At 40.2% G+C, this 10,965-nt stretch overlaps 1 long non-coding RNA gene across 1 annotated transcript in view; it reads right to left on the bottom strand.

The window, feature by feature from the left end:
* Window positions 1-7,239: 7,239 nt before the first annotated feature.
* Window positions 7,240-10,965, bottom strand: part of LOC108537936 (uncharacterized) — a 71,908-nt gene continuing 68,182 nt past the window's right edge. Inside the window, exon 3 of the long non-coding RNA XR_001887956.1 lies at window positions 7,240-7,550. This is a non-coding gene — a long non-coding RNA (uncharacterized LOC108537936). The remainder of the gene's footprint in view (window positions 7,551-10,965) is intronic.

Genomic DNA, 10,965 nt, shown 5'->3' with positions numbered 1-10,965 from the left:
TGGACACAAGAAAGATGAGGCAGATGCAGCAGCCACCATGTTGATCAACACTCAGCTCTCAATGACTTCCGGCTTCTTTCAAAAATCAAAACCACCCCCAAAGAATGAGGATTCACCACCATTGAGGATATTCAAAGAACGTGCTTCAGGCTCTGAAAAATATTCCAAGAGGAGTTTGAAAATCCTTTTGAGCCAAAGCAGTATCACTGGAGAAAGTAAACATTACCCTCAAGGTGATGCTTTAAGGAAGAACTCACTAGACTGTATTACTTCCAGTTTCATTCTTTTCTTTCTGTTTTGCTTTCTCCCTTTTTTTATCCATCACATAACAGCCTTCAAGTGCCTGACCAACTACTATGTGAAAGAAGAATTAGACCAGGAATTGTGAAATCACATCCCTTCCCAGTCCAGGCAGGTAACATAAACATATGAAGTTCCCAGGGAGTGAACAGCAGGAAGTTGTAGGGCTACAGAAAAATGGCTGTGCCTGCCCATCCAAAGCACCCATAGTCAACCACATTTAATTTATTGTGCTGGGTAACGAGCTTGTCTAGATTCAGATTTGGTCATAGTCTACCAGTTTACCCCCACTGAATTAGGCTTTCCCTTCATGGATAAGAGAGAACTGAAGCCAGCGGAGTTACAAGGAGAAGACTTCAGATCATTATAACTAATAAACCAACAATGGGAGATACTCAGCAATGAAGTGATTAGCTAACAGAGGCATGAGTTTCCTGTCACTGGGAGGTATTTAAGGACATAAGTTGATTGTATGCTGGCTGTGTAGCTGAAGGAGGTTCAAGCATCCAATGAATTGATGATCTTTAAATTCCTTTCCTACCTAGAGACTGATAAATGGCAGACTCAGGAATACCCACATCTAATTAGTGTCAATTCACAATGCTTCCTCTTTTCTTCCTACTTCCCCTTCCATTTCTAACAACAAAAAATTCTTCATAGTGTTATGCATTTTTTACATTTGTTAAAAGGAAATAGGAGATTTTTTCTTCCTTTTTTCTGTGATACTTCTCTTTTTTCCCTTCTTTCTTGACTCTCTCTCTCCCTATCTCTCTCTCTCCTTCCCCTTCTGCCTCCCTCCCTATTCTGCTTAATCCTAGGGCTTATTAAAAAAAAAAGCCCCTAGGATTTTTTTTTTTTTTTTTTTTTTTTTTTTTTTTTTTTTTTTTTGAGAGGATCCTCGCTCTGTCACCCAAGGTTGGAGTGCAGTGGCCGGATCTCAAGCTCACCGCAAGCTCCGCCTCCCGATTTTTTAGGCCATTCTCCTGCCTCAGCCTCCCCAGAGTAAGCGGGACTACAGGCACCGCCACCTCGGCCCGGCTAGTTTTTTGTATTTTTTTAGTAGAGACGGGGTTTCACCAGGGGTTAGCCAGGATGTCTTTGATCTCCTGACCTTGTGGATCCGCCCGTCTCGGCCTCCCAAAAGTGCTGGGATTACAGGCTTGAGCCACCGCGCCCTAGGAAATCATTCTCAGTCATGTGGTTTGGATGGGACTATACTTCCTGCTCCAGGATTGGATTATGTGATCCAGGCCTATCCAATCTCCGTAGTTTCACCGTCTTGGCTACAGTGATTGGTTTGGGGATGAGCATATGAGATAAGATGGTACAATCAGAGTGAATACAGGGATTTATGTGGTAGCTTCAGGAAGATAACCCTCTTTTCCACTAGAATTGGACATGAAAGATGCAGACATGGAGACACTGGCAGCCCTCTTGCCGCCATGCCGAGACTGAGAATGAAGCCCAGACAACTGAAATGGAGAGAGTCTGGATTTGGAGTCTCTGGATAAAACGTTCTCTGAATTGTTTTGTCATGTAAGATAATTAATTTCCTATTTTGCTAAAGTCATCTTGAATTGAGGTTTCTGTCATTTATAACCAAAATCATTTCAATGAATACCATCTGCCAGCAGCAATGTGCACCTCATATTTGAAAGAAATCTCAGTCTTCCAAAATTCCCCATGAAAATGCAAATACTTTTGACAGAAAGACTTACGTAAGCAGTAGAATTTAATAATTATAAACATGGCAGTAGCCTCAAGAATTTCCTTTGGGATACCACTAATGGTTTTCAAGCTTTATTGCAACAACAGAACCCTTTTTCAAAGAAAGTCATACACAGAACTCTAATATATACATATGTCTTTAGCGCCAGTTCCACTGTGTAAAACTTGTCATGGGAGTTTTGTTAGGTACATATTGTGTCCGCTGACTAGAGCGCTTCTCCTGCTCACTGCTTCCCCCAACTCACCCTAAGCCAGTTTGCTAAACAAACTCCTATTGCCCTCTGGATAATTCAAATTAAATGTCACTTTAGGATGTCTTCCCTGATGCCTAGGGCTCAGTGCCCCTGCAGTGTGCCCCCACATCACCTTGTCCTTTTCCCCATAGCACACACAACACACAGGCACAATCTCTCGTCCTGATCTGCCTGCCCACCTGGAAGTCAGCTCTGAGGGTACAAATTGGGTCTTATGCATTGTTGTGTATGACATATATCATGCCGGTAACTATACGCTGAATAGTGGCATTAATGAATAAACAAATAAACAAATGGGATTGTGTGCCCCTGATGCAGAAGTCATCTGCTTCTTCAGATCTGAGTTCATAGTTTAACCTCAACTCAGAGGCTGAGAGACAGGGAGGCAGAGTGACACGCAGTCTTCCCTACTTTCCCCACAAACTATCCTTCCCCACTGGCCTTTCTCTGTTTTTAATGATTCTACTTTACAACTTTATATCTTTGAGTTAAGGGATAGCAGTCCCTTCTCTAAGCATGAGTACACTTTGAGTGAGTGACATCAAATCCTGCTGGAATGTAAGCTCCATGAAAGCAAGGATTTGTTTCTGTATTGTACACTGATGTATTTTTTTTGCACTGAACGGTGCCTGGCTTATCCTGGGGACTCTATAATAATTTGTTGAATAAATGAATGAATCAGAGGGTATTCAAGTCAGAAGAGTACTTGAAGAGTAGATTGTTTAATAATTTCCAAAGGACTGTGTTCTGAAAGGCTAATATGTTGACAAAATAAGAGTTTTATGTCCACAGAAGTGTCTGAACTACTGCATATAATTTCCTCATTTTAATGATTCACAATGCACATTAAATTATTAAGACTAATAATTTATGTGGTAAAATACCTATGTAAGCTTGTTTAGCCTTGAGTTTTCTAAATTTATTTGGCCAGAAAACACTTTTTTGTTTGTTTGTTTGTTTGATAGCTTTAGCATAATACCAGTTGACATCCCATAGAACTGATGTTCCAAAAGCACACTTTGGGAAATGCTACCCTAGACTAATATGCTAATTTTTCAGTGGAACCATAATGGTTTACAATGGTGTAATGTTTTATATTTCAAGTGATTGCCTTGTTACTAACTCCTTTAAGCCTCACAAAGCTCTGAGAGATCACTCAGATAACAACCCTATTTTGGAGACAAGGAAATAGAGGTCTGGAGGGGTTAAGGGATTTGCTCCAGGTCACACAGCTAGTTAGTGACAGAGATGAGAAAAGAATCCAGGTCTTCTATTTATCCAGTCATCACCAATTGACACCTTAACAGGTGTCTATCTCATCTTTTTTCCATATCAGAAAGTAAGTTGAAAGCAACTTCTTTTTCCAAGAAACCCGAATTGTTTTTGCTAGAGAAAGACAGAAATATTCAAAAACAAGAGAATTCTTGTTGAGAATTTGCATTGATTGTTCTCCTTGTCAACAACCTCAAAAGATTAAGGATAACCCCAAGCATCCTGCTTGCCCTTACTGTCAGCCACATGCATTCGTCCAGCCCAGAAGTGGCACATTCACAGCCCACATACCGTCATGGCCCCTTCTTTGATTGTAACAGGCATGGCTAATTTATTACCAACCACTGAGGCCAGGCACGAGGAAAGATTTTCTCAGTCAAGCACTTCAGGGGCCACTATCCAAAGATCAGAGCTGGCCCAGGCTGAAGCCTGTTTAGTGCCTTTGATTTCTCTTTCTACATTGTTCCACCTCTCATTTCCACCATTCCTTGGCTAATGGAGTCTATAAATTTACTCCTCACAGTGTCAAGTGTTCCTTTTTATGTTTGTCTGGAGTACACATATCTTAATTTCATAAGAACTCAGTGATACATATACAAGTGAAAGTGTTTTGGAAACAAGAAGTTATATTTTGAAAGACACTATTATTGTGATTATAGCTCTTTTACTTCACCTGTCTAGACTAGAAATGGAATGCTTTATCTGTTTTCTATTTCAAATTTTGGTTCGTTTGTCCTAACTACTGAATTCTTCATCCCAAGTGGCCCCCTTTCAATATGTGTTTTAAAATTAAATGGGGCATCACTTAAAATAGGTCTTTGGTTAGTGTAGCTTTAGGTACTATAGTATTTACAAATGTTTCACTTAAAGGAAAGAGTACCTAAGAAAAAAGTTGAGAAGCAAACAACGCTCAGTTTAATTTCAACTATCTTTGTCTATTTGAGCTGCTACAACAAAAACTCCCTAAAGTAGGTGGCTTATGAAAAACATAAATTTATTTCTCATAATTCTGGAGGCTGGGCAGTCCACAGTCGAGGCACTGGCAGATTTGGCATATGATAAGGGCCCATTTCCTTTGTTCATAGACAGCTGTCTTCTTATTGTAACCTAATCTGGAGTAAGGGGTGAAGGTCCCTCTCAGGCTTCTTTTATAGGAGGCACTAATCCCATCACCTAATCACCTCCCAAAGCCTCACCTCCTAATATCACCTTGGGGGCTAGAATTTTAATGCATGAACTTGGGAGGCACACAAACATTCAGACCATAGCACTAACTATCATTAAATTTAGTACTACCTTTAGATCCAGGCACAAGGGGCCCTGCCCAGGTTCCTGCACTTTAGAGAGGCCTGTTTGTTCCTCCTCTGACTATACTTTTCCTTATGGAGTGAGGACTCCCAGGGCCCAAGGAAACATGTTCACCCAGAGCCTGCACCCATCTTCTTCATACTAAGTACCCAGCACCCTGGAATTCCCTGACTTAATGGCCTTGAGTTCACTTTTGAGGACCAGGCAGACCTCTTCCCCAGAGCCCACCTTTCTGATGAGGTTTGGATGGAGATTGGATGTGGGGTTGGGATATCCACTTGCCTGCACTTGAGGTCCCTGTGGTATATGATGGAGCTGGGAGTGAAAAGGGAAGGAGGTGGCACCAAGTGAGACTCGTCTTACCCTTCCATGTTCCATCAGAAACATCCACCTGAGGCATCCAAGAATTCGCAATTCAAATCTGGCCTTCCAGAGAGTCATGAAGTTCTACTTGTCAAGGTAGAAGGATCAACTATATTTTAATTTAACAGTTTTCTGGCTTTATTTACACATTTTAAATATTCATACATATGTAAATAGGTCTCTCTATTAGTCTTACTCTGGGCTCCACAAATCTTAACATGGATATGATTGCATTTTTTGGTCATTTTAGTTCTCAAAGCAGCCTTATCTAACTTTCTGTTATATGATCCATGATTCAAGGTCAACCTGATGTACAATCCTAATTCTAATCTAATCCTCATGATGATTCTGTCTCCACATTGCACTCAAACCCAGAAGTTTCTTCAACTTTATGACTTTATCAGTTTAAAGTTTACTAAATGATTTATCTTTTTTCAACCACATGATATAATATAGGTAGAAGTGCTGGTAAACTGGAAAGTGCTGTTCAAATATATTTTGATTTTATTTCAATCTTTCGAAAATCCTTACAGAAAGGAAAGGCTGTAATTTCTCACTTCACTGTATGACTAGGTGTATGGATATTTAATTTGTGATTCTAATCAAAAGCATGAGAAATGAATGGCTTTTAAAACACCCTGGTTTACCCATGTTTTTTCAATAAATTTGTTTTTTGGGGGTCCCAATTACTGAAGACACACACTTGCTTAAAGTAAACGATTTTAATTTAACATGACTCAGGAGGATGTGCACAAAAGCCACAAATAACACTAGCAAATGCATATCCTTTGTATATTTCCACCTTTCCAAATTGTCTCCAAACATCTGGCCAGGGGCTCAACTTTCCCTGAAGCCTGGAGGCATATCAAAGCTGGGGAGAGCTCATCACTGCCAATCCAATCAATCAAAACCAACTAAGTGTCCATGTGAGTTTCCAGGGGCCAGCAGACTTTGCAGATTGTAAGAAGAGACTAGGAGGAAAGGAGAAGGAAAAAACTTCCCTAAAGTGTTACTTCCTGGTTATCCAGACAGTGAAGCACAGGCACAATAGAAACCCAGAGAGGACAAAAAATGTATTCCAGTTTATGGTTCCTACCTGCTTCTCCCTCTACACCCTTTTAACACAGACATTTACAAGCAGGCCATGGACTGGAAAAAATGCCATTCTCAGAACCAGTTGATGTCTATTTATCTCTCAGGGCTCTTGCTTGGCAGAGATGTACTTAGTTTACACATTTTTGTTGAGTAGCTACTATGTGCCAGGTTCTATTCCAAGTACCTGGAATAGTGGTGAATAAGATCAATAAAGTCCTGCTCTCATGGAACTTAAATTTAGTAAGATGTTTCTACTTTGTAAAGAATATCCTCCTTGAGATTCCTTCCCCAAATCCTCACTTCTCCACCTCTAATTCTTCCTGTGAAACTCTGGACAGGTACCAGACAATAAATAAACTAACAAAGGAAAACATAAGTTTATATTGTAAGTAGTATCAAGGAAATAAACTAGGTGGTGTAATAAAGTGTGACTGCAAGGAACACTCTATTGCCCTGGTGGTCAGGGGAGGCATCTCTGAGGATGTAACATTTGAACTGACATTTGGATTAAAAAAAACCAGACAGGCAGCCCTCTGGGGTGGAGCCCTTTCAGAGAGGCTGAGCCTGACTGCCCTCCTCTGTGTCTACTCAGCCTACGGGAAAACCCATTTATCTTGCCCCACAAATGATATAAGTGCTGTTGCTCCTCCTGCCACCCTGTCTCCTAGCCCCACCATCACCGTCATTTCCAGCCAGCCTCCAGCTTTCAGTGTCTTCTAGGCAGAGGAATGCATTCAAATACCTCCACCATTTACTCTTGCAGCTCTTTTATTTGCCTGGAAGTAGTAGTGGTGGTTGGAGAGAATTACTCACTCCCAAGACATCCCTTCATTTAATTCTATCTTTTAAAATGTCTGTTTTTCTTTCTCTTACACAGCATGGATGTGAATGATGGACATGAGGGACCATTTTTGCTCTCTCTCTCAGAAACTTCCCAAGGATATGCCTAGCATCTATGTTTTCCAGAAAGGATGGGTGCTTAACAATCACTGACCTCTGTTCTGGGGACTCAGTGAAGCCTCTAAGAATACAATGAAAGTCAATTTGACAACCTGGTACATTAGCCCATGAGCTTAAAGACAGTCATCTCCAAGAAGCAAGATCTTTCTTCTTCAGGAAAGGCGGCTTCCCATGAAGATAAGCTTGTTGACTTCATTGGGCAGGGAGGTTCTTCTTACTAGCCTTCATTAGGTCCTTCTTGAAAGCCCCCTTTGAGGGCTACTGCCATCTCTGCAGGCAAGAATGTCATTTTACATGAGTAATATCTGCTTTGAGCTTAGGAGGAAGAGTTAAGGCACAAGTGCTGCTGTGTATTTGCTATTCCTGGACTAAGTAAGAGCTTACATGTGTTTTAAAGACCTCATATAGAAAGAGCCTCAGTAAGTGCTAACCTCCTGTTGGACCATAATGAACTCCCTTCTAGACGAGCATGAGAATATAAACCACTACATCACTGTACATTATTCACATTAATGAGATTTGCTTAAATTAGACAAATATAAATGTGCATATATTTTCAGCCTTTCTTCAGGGCAAATGTGTTTGGGGGCATTTTATCTGCAGAATTGGACATGATCCAATTCTAGGCTTTGCCAGATATTTACTCAGGGAAAATTGAAAATTATTCTTTGGTATATACACTTTCCAATGTGATCGACATTCCTTCAAGACCAGTGAGGTTGCCTCAGTCCACCATCCCATGAACGTGCACCATTGCCTGGACCTGAGGTTGCATGGCCCCAAGAGCATCCAACCAATCAGAGCTCAGCATCAAGCTGGCTACCTGCCAAGCACAGACACCCAGAGATGTTTGTTCATACCCATGATCCAAAATCAGGCCTATCTCTAGTCTTCGTGAATGGCATATTTAATAAGCTACATAAATCCATTTAAAAGGTTAACCCATGGTTAATGATCAACAATAAAATAATATGATTATAACTCATTGTGTAAATGTCTACAAGTGGGAGAGAACTTAACACGGGCAGAACATTAAAATCAAATTATGCAAAAAGAAAAAAAATCGGCTTTATCTGGAAAAAAACATCAGCTTGCCTTATTTGCCTTATGCCTGACTTTTACATAGGTCTTGCTAGCTCTAGAGAGGCTTCTGAGCCCCAGGGTAAGGGGAAAAGACTTGTGTTTTATTCATTCCATTATTTCTTGCCAGACAGCAAAGTGAAAGGCATGTTTTGATTACTACTGACATTAAAAATCTGGACCAGGGTGACAAATCTAAAGTAAGTAATCCTGAGATCTTATGCTATCAGAAGGGAGAATTGGTTTAAAGATCATGTGGTCCAACTCTATGGTCAAATCCAGAGAGGTGAAGTGACTTCTCCAAAGCCAAGCAGGACCAGCATTCTGGGACCCAGACTTCTAGTCAAATGCAACTTCCTGAATACACTCTACTTCTCCGTGTGTATTTTTGAAATGTTTTTTAGTTAATAGACTTCATTTTTTAGAACAGTTTTCCATTTCCCGAAAAATTGAGCAGATAGTACAGAGAGTTCCCATATACAGTCCCCTACTCCAACACAGCTTTCCCTGTTATTAACATCTTGCATGAGTGTGGTACATTTGTTACAATTAATGAATCAATATTGATACATGATTATTCAGTTCATAGTTTACATTAGAATTCACTCTGTGTGCAATATGGGTCTATGAGTTTTGACAAATGTGTGACATCATGTATCTACCATTATAGTATCACATGTAATATGATAATTCAATTGCCATATGATGTTTCACTGCCCTAAAATCCCCTGTGTTTGATTCTTCATCAATTGTCCTTCTTGGGCATCATCAGGACTCTCTTGATGGAAGCCCAGGCCCTAATATTTTTCATGCTTTCCAATTTCTTGCTAGAAAGATGTTCCTCTAAGTTAATAGAAAAGTCACGAAATATTTCATCACCTCTCTGGGTTTCGTGTTCCTCCCAACTTAGGGGCCATAGGATTTGAATCACTGCTACAACTTCTGAACGGACCTGCTTCTGGAGATGAGCTCTCCCCCGTTCCCAGGAGAGATACCCTGGACAGCATCCATGAGAGCCACCTGCCGAGCCAGGGTGAGCACCTCCTAGAACCTCATTTCTAGAACTCAATCTTTCGTTATTTCAGATACACTTGCCGCTTTGTAAATGCTATCTTTCCAGAAGAGAAAAAGAAACAGCTTCTGGACAGCATATTAAAAGAAGCAGCCCCTGTATGAATCAAATTAATGAGGAAGAAAATCAATCAAAGTAATTATCACAAATAAACTTAAGAAAATAAACAACTTCTTTACTCAGTTGTTCACTTTGCCACTAGGTGTTTCAACTTCAGAGAACCATAATTTAAGTGAGGTACAGGCTGCACAAATGAGTACAGCCTAGAAAGGCGTGGGTGTAATGATTCCTAAAAATAATCATGCCAAAGCTGGGTAAGAAACCAGGCACACTTCATACCCACTCCAAGAGTGAGCTTGAACTGATGCAAGTTTTCAGAGAAGCAATTTGGCAGTATCTATTAAGAGACGAGAAAACATTCATACCCTTTCATCCAGAAATTCAATTTCTAGAGAATTTATCTTAGAGATAATCAGAGAGGTACTCAATAATTTTGCAGAAAAAAAATGTTTCATAGTTTTATAGTACAATAGAAAAGGGGAAAAAAGGAAACAGCCCAAACATCTAACAATGGGGAGGTAGTAAGATGTTCTTGGTGGTTTCCTGCTAACCACATCCTAATGCCTTTCCTGTTTGAGAGATGGACCCCAGTGGGGACACTTAATGGGAGTCAGGGCCTTACTTCTCACTACAAAATCAAATGGAGCAATCCTCCCTACTCCCTGTCCCCTTGTAGGTAAAGTGGGACACATCACCTAGACTTGGTCAGCAAGAGGCCCCTATTCAGAACATTGAAACCTAAGTATAGAAAACAAAAATTCCAGGGACAGATTGTTTCTGTGGTCAGCCCTGGCTAGCGGTCCCACTGCTGAGCCTATTTTGATTTCTGTCCCTTTTGTTAGCCTATTTTTCCATGCCTCCCATAGATCCTATAGCTACCTAATACGATTCCAGTAAATTCATCTTTTGCTTAATATAGCCAGTGTTGTTTTCTGTGGCTTACAAACAAAAACTCTGACAGACACAGAGAATGATCAAATATATTATGAAACATCTATTAAACATAATATTAATCTATCAAAATCTATGTTTTCAACACATGTTTAAAGACATGGAAAAACAACATCGAATCCTATATAGATCACCGTTCTATAAACCTATGTACATCTAGATAATTATGATATCTATAAATCCAATCTCTGCGTGTGTGTGTGTTTGTGTGTTTAAAATACTGAAGGAAAACACGCATATATGTTAACAGCTCTTTTATCTAAAAGGGATCAAAGGTGCTATAGGAGTTTCCTCTACCATCTAAGCCATTTTATCTTCAAAACTAGCTTATCTATTGCCTCCTCCAAAAAGCCTTCTCCAGCCTGGCTTAGGCCCCCTCCTTTGTGCTTTGAGAGCCCCTACTACATCCTTGCATTATAGCACTAAACTGTAGTTATCTCTTTAATTTACCCGTGTCCCTGACCATTGTTTGTTTGTTTGTTTTTGAGATGGAGTCTTGCTCTGTCACCCAGGCTAGAGTGC

Source organism: Rhinopithecus bieti, unplaced genomic scaffold, assembly GCF_001698545.2.
Source record: "Rhinopithecus bieti isolate Rb0 unplaced genomic scaffold, ASM169854v2 scaffold_15146, whole genome shotgun sequence".
In the NCBI taxonomy this organism is placed as follows: Eukaryota; Metazoa; Chordata; class Mammalia; order Primates; family Cercopithecidae; genus Rhinopithecus; species Rhinopithecus bieti.
The sequence above is the reverse complement of the archived record's forward strand: the minus strand, read 5'-3'. Positions and strand labels throughout refer to the sequence as shown.